Below are 11,958 nucleotides of genomic sequence, written 5' to 3'. Positions count from 1 at the left end.
AGTCAAAATATGATTAAAGTTCATGAAATTAGTATTGTTTCACTCTTTGATGTTAGCCAAATGTGCTCTTCGCAGCACCCGCAATGTGCCCTGTAATGACTCCTTCTGCAATTCATATGGAGTTACATGTATTGGTAGCATATCTAAATACAATTCCAGACTCTTTTTTTATAAGACCCGTTGCTTATACTACTATGGGAACTGTATGGTTATCTTTCTTCGACATTGCTCTTGTTTCTGCCTACAAATCCTGATATTTTATGACTTTGTGTCTCTCTCTGATGCTGTAGTCAGTGGGTGTGCAGATTTTAATGATCAATGCTACTTTTGTCTTCTTTTCTTGGACCACTATATCTGGTTTTCTACCATCTATCTTTTGAACTGTTGGTAATGGATGATCCCATGTGATGTAGACTTCATCATTTTCTATGATGCTTTGTGGCTCATGAGTCCAGTGTTTTTTAGCTACTTCAGTACCATAATGTTTGCACAAGCCCCAGTGCAGCAGTCTCACCACATTATTATGCCTTTCAGTATACAGTCCTTCTGCCATTATAGCATGTCGCAACCAGCAACGGGGTGTGCAACTGTTTCCAATTCTTAGGTTCATAGGTTCATAGGTTCATACTAGGCTATCTGCCCTGGGGCAATTATAAGCCTAGCCCGATTCTGTATGGCTTACACCACCCCTTGATTTGAGTATACTGTGCCCTTTTTAAGGTTTAGTTTACTGTGCCTCTGTCTAATAGTGACATGGGAGTAATCCCTGGGACAAACCTACGATCCCCCATCCACCTATCGAGATTCTTCTTGAAGAGATTCAGTGAGGTGCTCTGCCTCACATGAACTGGAATTCTATTCCAGAGCGAAGGGAGCCTCTGGGTTATGAACCTGTCCCTCCAGCAAGTTCTATTTATTTCTGTGCTGAGGTTCAAGTCCCTCGAGCGTGTGGCTCTAAGGGATTTAGATTTACTGAGGTGGAGCATGTCCATTAATTCTGGATTTGACATAGCTTTGTATGTCAGGCATAGATCGCCGAGAAGTAGGCGGTATGCAACTGAGTAGAGCTGGAGTTTTTTTAACCTAGTAGCATATGGCATCTGTTTGAGACCCTTGATCCTCTTGGTGAGATACTTTTGGGGTCTTTCTAATTGCTGCAGGTGTCGGGTAAGGTACATCCCAAAAGGGGCATTGTATTCTATGATGGGCCTGATGAGGGATGAATAAAGGGGCACGATTACCTCTCTTGATCTAGATGTGAAACCCTTCGTGATGAGGTGGGCTATGTAGAAGGTCTTTCTAACCACTTTGGCAATGTGGTTTTCAAAGGAGAGATTGCTATCAACTTGGGTCCCCAGGTCCCTAATAACTTTCCCTGTACTTAATGGGTTTCAGCCTATGTGGTAATTTGTGGGCACATTGTTTTTGCCAAAGGGTATGACTATACATTTTTTGTCATTTAGCTTTAAACCATGGCGCTGGCACCAGTTATCTGTCTCTGTGAGACCTTTTTGAAGGATGTTTGTGTCAGCTGGAGAGTTGATTATGGCGCCCAGTTTGCAGTCGTCTGCGAACTTGGTGTGTCATAGTCCTCCCACGTTTGCCTGTACCTCGGAAAAGTATATACCGAACAAGAGTGGTCCCAGGACAGAACCCTGTGGGACACCACTTGTGACCGGTTTCGAGTCGGACATAGCTCCAGCAACTCTCACTCTGTGGGTTCTGTCTTTGAGCCAGTTTGCGACCCATCTTGTGACATAGGGGTTTATATTTAAGTTGGATAGCTTATCTATGATGCCCGAGTGGGGTATTGTGTCAAATGCCTTTGCAAGGTCCAGATAGGCTGTGTGGACTACCTTCCCTTCATCTATGGCTTTGGTGACTGTTTCGAAGAAGTCAACCAGGTTCAAAAGGCAGGATCTGCCCTTGACAAAGCCGAACTGGGTAGGATCTAGTGTCTGTAGGTCCCCAATGTCTTTGTTTATGTGCTCCATGATGATCCTCTCCATAGCCTTGCAGACTAAGCTAGTCAGGCTTATGGGGCGATAGTTTCCAGGGTCCGTAGAGGCTCCACCTTTGTGGAGTGGGACCACTGTTGCTGTACGCCATTCTGTGGGCACATATCCTGTAGTGAGGCTGAGATTGTATAGCTGTTTTATTTGAGGGATTAGTTCCTCTTGGAGTTCATGTAGGACGCAACCTGGGATGCCATCTGGTCCCATGGAAGCAGTGTTTTTTGCTTTGGAGAGGGCAGCCTTCACCTGAGCATCAGAGATGTTAGGGAGGCAGCCCTCTGCCGGGATAGATACTTGCTCTTTTGGGTGGGAGGGGGTGGAGAAGTTTGCACTGAACCTGTCTGCCAGGATATTGGCGATGTCTGTGGGTTCAGTGTATTTTTTGTCATTTAGAATCAACTCAGAACAAGTCTGGGAGTTGCATCCCAGGTTTCTAACATAACTGAAAAAAGCCTTATGATTGTCTTTGGTGTCCTGTGCAATTTTTCTCTCGAAGCTGGCCTTGGAGGATTTTATGAGGGATCGTAATTTTTTGCTAGTACTGATCAGAGATGCCTTCCCTATTAGGGATTTTGCTCTATCATGTAGTAGCTTCCTCCTTCTGTTGTACAGTTTATTTATGGCAGGGGTCCACTAGACTGGATGCCTGCCTTTGGATGATTGGGTCTTGGTTTTGTTTGGGATAGCATGATCCATGCATTCCTGGAGATGTCCGTAGAATGCGTTTATATAGGATTCTGCAGTTTGGGCCGTAGTTTCCACTGGCCCTGGGGCCTTGAAGGATTCCACTTCGGTTTTGAGAAGTGAGAAGTTCGCTTTTGAGAATTTTTTCACTGTGGTTTTCTGGGCTGGGGGTGGGGTCAGGATGTGGACATCCAGTGAAATTAATTTATGGTCTGATCTTACCAATGAGGGATATACTTCTGGTGTGGAGCATAGAGTCCCCATGTTGGTAATGATCAGGTCTAGTATGTTGTCCCCTCTTGTGGGAGTGGTGACTAGTTGTTCCATAGCATTTGAGTTTATAATTTCCAGGAACCTTTTGTTTTACAAAACCTACATTTGCCTGTTTCTCCCACATGTTCAATGGACTTTGTAAACCACTGTGTATATGGCCCACTGTCTTGTGCTGCCAATATTAACCTTTCATCTCTTGGTTTGAACTCACATCTCCTTAACCATTCATGTGTTTGTTCCTGATCAACACGAGGTTCTTCCAGAAGTTTTCTATACTTGCAAATATATTTATGCATTTTCCACATTTCTTGCCTTCTTGTCTGGTCCTTTACCTTATATTCTTTCTTTTGATTTTTTGGCACATTCAATTTCTGCCTGGTTTTTATCTACTTCTGGATTGATTTCCATTCCTGCTTGATGCCGATATGGTTATGGTAGATTAAGCAGAGAAGTCATCTTAGATTTATTCTCCTTGAGTTTCAAAACCTTCACTACGTTTGGGTCTTGTGAGTTCAGCAGATATGTATGCAGTCCCACAATTGCAGATATATACATGTAATCAATTTCAAGGAGGTCCAAGCCTCCTTCAGAATGGAGAATATATAATCTTGGTATGCACTGATTTTTATAAATCATTTGGTGAGCATAAAACATCCTTCTTGTTTTCCTATCTAATCTATCCAACACGTTTTGTGGCCAGTTAATCATTCCAAAACTGTAAGTTAGGGCAGGAACAGCAAATTGGTTTATAGCCTGGATTTTGTTCCTAGAGATCAGTGCTGTTTTCAGGATTAATTTAAGTTTCTAAAGTATTCCTTACTACATTTTATTCGCATTTGTTTGTGTTTTATTGTTGATCCTTCATCAGTTCCAAAATATTCATTTACTCCTTCTTGCTGAAATTACTTTATATCGCATTCTTATCCCAAACTGAAGTTTTCCTGCTTTAAAGGTTGCTTTTGCACATTTATCAAGAGCAAATGACATTCTTATATCATCTGAAAAAGTTTTGAGAACTTGCGGTTGTGCTTTCAGTTCCTCATCTGATGAGCGGTACAGTTTTAAATAATCGACAAAGAGAAGATGAGACGTCTTTATACTTTGTTGTTTTCTAGGAGCCAAACTACAGCCATGGCCTAAGCTGTTAAGTAGATAGCTTAATGGGTTAAGGGCAAGGCAGAATAGCAGCGGTGACAAACAGTCACCCTGGAATATCCCCTTTGAATTTTTATTCCTGGGACAATAATTTGTCCTTTATCAGGGCTTAATTACAATGTGGTCTACCATTGTTTCATGGTCACTGTAATGTAGTCGATCAGTGTATGATGTATCGTATACATTTTTAAGCACTCTTTTATCCATGAATGTGGGATACTGTCAAATGCTTTTTTGTAATCAATCCATGCCATATTTAGGTTCTTCCCCTTTTTACAGTTCTCCACTATGACTTTATTTTACTACAAATGATCCTTTTTCCCATATGACTTTTTTATTGCCCTTTTGTTCTAGTACCATAACTGAGTTTTCTTCTTAATCCATATAAACTCTGCCAGCATCAGTTCTTGTGTATAGTTTATATGTTGTCAGAAGGCCAGTTATTTATTTATTTATTTATTTATTTATTTATTTATTTATTGACATTTGTTGACCGGGTTTGTCCAACTGGGCTTGTGGCCTATTTTCAGTGGAGACCCGAGGAGAAAACCTCCAGTAGTACATTTTAAACAAGTACAATTTAAACAATATTGATATAATAGCAGTTATAGCAAAAATATTCACATATGTTGGGTTACATGCATAAAGTTAAAGCTGCATTAAAAAGAAGCTAAGTAACAATTTTACATTGATATAGTTCAATAGGTCAACAGTAAAATTTTTTTGTTTGTATAAAATTATGCAAATGCATAGTAGACACATTGGAGAGAGAGGTGTAATGAGGTACTAAGTATGGTCCTTTTGAGGGTACATAAAGGGAAGGAAGACTAGGTAGGGTCATGGCAAGGGCAGGTTCTGGAATTGAGAAAATAAGCTTTTAGTTCATTTTTAAAGTGTGAGGTGTGGGAGATTGAACGTACGTTATTGGTCTATAATTTTTAGGGTAGCTTGCAGGTTCACTCTTAAGTAGGAGCATTGTTTTTCCTGTTGTTAGCCAGGTTGGTGTCTGTTCTGGACATGCATGTAAATAGTTCTTACTTACAGCTAAATCTTTGTGCAAAGATGTTAATGCTTTTATCCAAAAGTTCGGTACTGCATCTGGGCCTGGGGTTTTTCAATTAGATGCTTTTCTTATCTATTTCTTCTTTTTTTGTCAGTTTTTCAATTCATTTTACCTTGTTTCCCAATTCTCTATAAAAACATTTTGGGTCATCAATAAATTGCTTATTTTGTACTTTTCCTTTATATTTTTTTGCATATGTTCTAAGTTTTTTCACCTGGACTGAAATTTTTAGTTTTAGTTTTTTATTTGCGATAGTGCATGATAGATCCTTGTCTGTACTAATACTGTGCATGGAATTAAAACACCACCGAAAAGAAGAAATAGATACATTTTGGAGAAATATCTATTAGGATTCTGTGTAACATGACAAAGATGCTAAATGGATACAAGAAGTAAAAGAAAGAATAAGAAGTTCAACTGTACAGGATATGAAATGGGATGAAGTAACAGCCAGAGAGATTGAAACAAAGTTAAGAAAAGCTCCTAATTGGAAAACCCCAGGCCAGGATGCAGTACCTAACTTCTGGCTAAAAGTATTAACATCTTTACATGAAGACTTAGCCATGAGAAAGAACTATTTATATGAGTACCCTAAACAGACACCAGCCTGGTTAACAACAGAAAATGCAATACATGTACTTAAGAGTGAACCCTCAAGCTATCAGAAAACTATAGACCAATAGCTTTCCTTCCAATCATGTAAAAACTACACACTGGAATTGATGTCATGAGTTTATAGTCATTCAGAAAAAACCTCAATCATAGCAATAGAACAAAAGGGTAATAAAAGAAAGTCATAAGGAATGAAGGAGCATTTGCTGTTAAATAAAGTCATAGTGGAGAACTGTAAAAAGGGGAAGAATCTCTAGGGCCATTAGCCTAGTAATCTCCTATGAACATATGAATCAGTACACATATCTGTTATGTATACCCATAGGCATGCATGTGTGTATACACACACACACACACACACACACACACACACACACACACACACACACACACACACACACACACACACACACACACACACTAAATGGTGAGGTCAAAGTGAATTAGCTTAAAACTCAGCTCATTGTGTGCAAACCTCATACTGTTGTTTAGTTTAGCAAGGGTTGGGTCTTAAGGTAGTAGATAACACATTTTTTCCAAAGCTAGCAAAGCAAATATCTGTCTGGGGGTGCCAAGGAAAGGCAGGGATCCCTGGAATGTAGTATGAGTGAAAGGCAGTGATCCCCGGAATGTAGTATGAGCAAAACATCACTTCCATCTCCGTAACCTGTTCTGTTATCTCAGATACAGTAGCCCCCTACATTCCAAATGTCTTCACCACAAACCCGTAATAATGCACATAATCATTACCCCCCTTCACACATTTTCCTACATGGGGTCAAAATGTTACGTAAACTATCACAAGCTCTTTTGATTCAATACCAATGTCCTATCTTCTTTGAGAGTCATGCCTCTAAGTGTTGCGGGTCTTCTCTCACATAATCCATTTCTTTCTTTGCTGGATGTCCTCATTTTTTCTTCCCTGTTTCTCACAAAACCTCGTCAGAAATTGACTGTTTTCCTGAATATGTGTCTGAAACACTATAATCTGTTTGTTTTGACCTTCTTTGCAATTGAAGCTAGTTTGGCTTCTGCAATGATGTTGTCATTTTATTCATGTGTCCCACAGTGTGCATCCAACCATTCTCTAAGTCACTTCATCTCCATCACTTCAACCTTCCTCAACTGCTCAGCCTTCACTGCCCATGTTTCTGTACCATAAAGATATGTTGGTCATAATGTGGGTTTGGACACCTTATTTTTCAGCTTCTTTGACATTATTCTGTCACATACTAACCCTTCACACTCTGTGCCATTTGGCTGCAGCCCCCTCTGATTCTAGCTTTGACCACCCCATTCAGACTTGCCTTCTACTCAACCACCCCTCATAGATACTTGAAACTGTTATCTGTTCTGCCATCTTCACTTCAGTCTCAGTTTTTTGCTTTTTCTGATTTCTCCATTTGCTGCTATGACAACTGTCTTGTCTGGACGCAGTTTCATTCTATGTGACTTCAGGTTTGTATTCATACCCCAATCATTTGCTGAACTTCTTGTTCACAGTCTGTTTGTAATGCCACATCATCTGCGTACAACAGCTTTGTTGACCTGACCCCTCCATCCAATTTGCTAACGTAGTCCATCACCAGTATAAACAATAGTGAGTGCAGAGCTGAGCCTTGATGGACACCCAACCCCACGGGGAACTCCTCTGCAGATCCCAATACTGTTGGTACTTGTGCCATTGGGTCCTTGTACATAGTCTGTACTAATTCTGTCAGTGTTTCTGGCACTTCACTACATTGCATGATTGCCCAAGTCAGCTTTGTCATACTCTTTCTCCAGATCTAGGAATGCTCATTTGGACTCCTTCCTCATCTATTGTCTCTCAGTCATCCTTTCCTGCACTTTCTTGAAGTGTGACAGGAGTTTGCTCCCTCTATACTGCCTGCAGTTGTGAATGTGTAAGGTAATGAAAAAAAAGTCAAGAACATCAGGGAACTTGATGTGAGATGATAGAACAAAGGACAGGGAAGCAAAATTACAACATCTTGTATCACCATACATGTTTAGATTGCAGTTATATCCACAATAATCTATGAATAACATCAAATTGGTTGAGCTCCACATAAAAATTGCACAAACATAAGAAATCAATCAACATTTTCGTAGTTTGAGACACTAACCCCAGGATTTAATAAAATCTGTGTAGGCACCGTGTAGTGCCTACACAGAATGTTACCGTGTCCGTGGTCATGGTTCCCCCTCGGCAACGCGCCATGCATATTAATGATGGAGCATTGCCGAGGGAGAGCTGAGGAACATGGTTATTGAATCACTGTAGGGAGAGGTGTAGTGCTAACAGTGGCCGCAGATGAGTAAGAGACTCCCTGCAATGTCCTTTTGTTTTATTTTTATTATTATTTTTTTTTTTTTGAAAAAGGCTGTTTGCACCCTGTGGAGCACAGCAATGCTAAGCTGAGCCCACATATAAGATAGCAGTCACCTGCCAGACATTAAAAATAGAAAACAGATGTAATTAATTATTTATTTAAAAGTGTGTTTAAGCGTGTCTGAGCATGTTTGCACAGCACAGCAGGGTGCTCAGCAATGCTTATAGGTAGCTCAGTGGTATATGTGAAGGTATACCGGATATCTTAATATCATCATAGCTAAATGGTTAGAGGTATGCCTTCATGAGCAGTAGGTCTAGGGTTTAAATACATGGAAGGGAAATGTGTATTTAATTTTGATAGACATATGCAGACTATTTGAAAATATGGCCATGCTAAGCTCTGCTTAACTGTGCTTAGTCATGCTAAGCACCGCATAACCATGGTAATGGCTGCCAATGTTTATGCGCTGCTTGGCTCTACTTGGCTGGTTTGCATGCTGCTAAGCTCCGCTAAGGCTATGGTTCAGTGAGTTTTCACTATTCTCAGCTGAGCTGTGCTGGTTTGTGTGCTGCCAAGCGATGAGGCACTTTTTTGAATGTGGCCTAATGACGTATAAAGGTGGGAAAGCAGCCTATATTAAGGCCAATAGGTAGGAATACAGCAGAATCCATTGGAGTTCTGTCACTGACTGTAGACTATGGCTGGTGGTGTTGGTGATGGTGTGGGCTTTCGGGCGCAGCTTTGTGGCATTATGGAGTCCAGGGTCATGGTTGGGCTCCTTGTCACAAACTATGATGATGAGCTGCTTTCGGGATGGTTTCCAAGGTTTGGAGTGTAAGGTGGAGGCCTGGGACCTGCTGGCCAGAGAACTCACCAGTGTCGCTGGTGTCCCCTGCACAGGTGAGCAGTGTTGTCACCACCATGATGACCTGAAAAGAAGAAAGATGGGAACCTTGGACACCTGGGTCCAAGAAGCAAGGGCAGAAGATGCCCCACAAGTATGTGAGTAATTTTACCTCTGTTTTACCAATATATAATCTGAATGTCTGCAAAAACAGTATGCATAATGGTGTATTTCTCAACCAACAGCTACAGCTGAGAGGGCTTGCAATGTTGAGTCACATGCTGGGTGCTTGATCAGGTTGTGCTGTGAGTGTGATGTGTATGGATATATTATGCTAACTGTACTGAAATAACCAAGAAAGAGTAAAGCATTAACTGCAATAAATTATATACAGTAAAGTTTTTTAATGCAATAAATGTGTAAGTAGTGCTGTATTGCAAGAAATGAATAATGCCAACTGTAGTGCAATAAAAACATGAAACTATACCAGTAACTGCATTAAAGTATATACAACAAACTCTGTAGTGCAATAAATGTGGAATTAGAGCTGTATTGCAAGAAATGAATAATGCCAACTGTTGTGCAATAAAAAATATGAAACAATACCAATAACACCAAGGAAAATTGTACACATCAGGGTTGTCTTGTTGTAACCATTGCAGTAGAGTTGTATGCATTGAGGCTATAAGATGTTGCAGTCAAGTATAACACTGTAATAGCTGTAGAATGCAAATCTAATGGTTGCAAATTGTATTGGTTAAGTCATATAGTACTGTTCAAGGCTGTCTCTAAGCCAATATTGATCACATAAAGCTCTGTCATCCACAGACATCAATCTCCATAATGCTTGTATTTAATGCATGTGCATAATACTGTCACTGCAGTCTAGTATAACACTGTAGTTGTACTGCCAGGTCATATGTTCCAGGTGAGCTCTAGACAAATATCAGTCAGTCAGTAATCAGCAGTGACTCAGTAGCTCAGTTTGTCAAATACTCTGTATATATGGAGCACATACTATTGGACAGAGTACCTGTTGTTCCAAGTGACTGTTAGATCTCTCCAAGTAGCCCACTATATTCCCTTGCATACATGTGGCAGCCTCCCCCTGGGAGTGGTGTACAGAGGGGCCATTGTCACCCAGGCTCAACTGCTGGTCATGGTGTGCAGGATTGTTCATCACAGCTATGAATGCCACCTGCACCAGATTGAGAGCACTCTGTCAGACATGGTGGAGCAGGCTCACCCTGGCTCCCATCCTCCAGCACAGCCACCCTCGGGGCAGTGAAGGAGCAGTTCCAACAGTCCCATGGGTAGGGACGTGAGTCATGCTGCTGCCGTCTAAAGGCACGTGTGACTTGGATTCCACAACTCCCTCCCCGTCCAAGGTAGGTCAAGATAGACAGTGGCATCCCTAGGTCTAGACACATTCCTTTTGTTTATAAGCTGAGCAATATAGAAGGACTTTTAACCAACTTGTGTCTATTGTTGTAAGAAAGTTAGGTCACTGTCCAAATGAGTTATGAAATTCTGAACAACTGGGTCAACTGTTAGAGGTGTATTGTCAGTTTGGTAGCTTCCTGTAATTGATTACTTCCGAACAGATACAACAATGCATTTTTGGCATTTAGCTTCAGTCACTGATTTTGGCACCAGTTATTTATTTGAGACAAATCTTCTTCCAGGATGGCTAAGTCATTTGGGGATTCAGTGACTGCTTCTAGCTTGTAGTCATCTATAAACTTAGTCAGAGAGAGCCCTTGGGTATTGGCTTTAACTTCAGATAAGTAGATGCCAAACAGGAGAGGTCAGAGCACAGAGCCCTAGAGGACTCCACTGGTAACTGGTCTGTTTGTGGATGCAAATTTCCCTAGTTTGATTTCCAGTGTCCTATCTGTGAGCCAGTTGGCAATCCAACGGGTGACATCAGGGTTTATTTCCAAGTTATTTAACTTTTCTATTATGTCTGAATGGGAATCTGTGTTAAAAGCTTTGGCTAGATTGAGGAATGCAGTGTCTACTGTTTTGCCTTCTTCAGTTGCTTTAGTGATCTTTTGAACAAATACACCAGATTGAGTAACCATGACTTGCCCTTGATTAATCCAAACTGAGACAGGTCCAGTGTTTAGAGGTTCCCTATGTCATTTATTATTTCCATAAGTCTTTCCATGAGGCTGCTCAGACTTATGGGTCTGCAATTGCCTGGGTCTGTGAAAGGTCTTTCCGTGTGCCGGGAATGACTGTAGCGGTTCTCCATTTGCTTGGTACGAGAACTATATAGAGAGATATTAATGCTGTCATACTATCAGGTTTCAGTTATGACTTGAACTTTGAAGCTGTGTAAATGATTAAGAACATGAAGTTTGACTAAATAAATCTTTAGAAGCTTATTAGCTCCCCTTGGTTTTCTACTGATACCATTTGAATTACTGACAGGCCTGAAATGCCTTGCAATGGTTAAAAGATGTTTTGTAAACTGTTTACCCTCAGAATAGTTCCATTGGAGACCATCAGGGTAAATAGTTCAGGATGATGTAATAATGCTTCCCATCTTGACACAACTATCATATTTTGTGTTACACAAATATCACTTAGCCATTTGTTGAACAAAAGAGCTTTTGTAAACTGATAATCTGTTCGGTTGAGCTAAGGGAAAATTTCCCAAAACAAGACTAATACATTGTGTTTGAGGCACATTTCAGATATTGCAGTCACAACACAATGCCTTTGTTATTAAATATTGTGCCTTTTAGCTTATTGTGATAGAATTCATTATAACACTCACAACACAATGCCTATGTTGCTTTGGCCACACTTTGTTTTAAGTAACTATTATTTTGCTACAATAAACAAAACTATCTTTTTACCTTGGCATTCTTTTTCTACTCAGATTTGCCCAGACGTACCCTCCTGTGCCATCGGAATGTGTTGTTATATTTAGCAGTTAGGACATATAGCCACACCAAAACAATAAGA

This window comes from Protopterus annectens, chromosome 1.part1 (assembly GCF_019279795.1).
Source record: "Protopterus annectens isolate FY-2018-M chromosome 1.part1, PAN1.0, whole genome shotgun sequence".
Classification (NCBI taxonomy): Eukaryota; Metazoa; Chordata; order Ceratodontiformes; family Protopteridae; genus Protopterus; species Protopterus annectens.
This window is presented reverse-complemented; position numbering follows the sequence as displayed.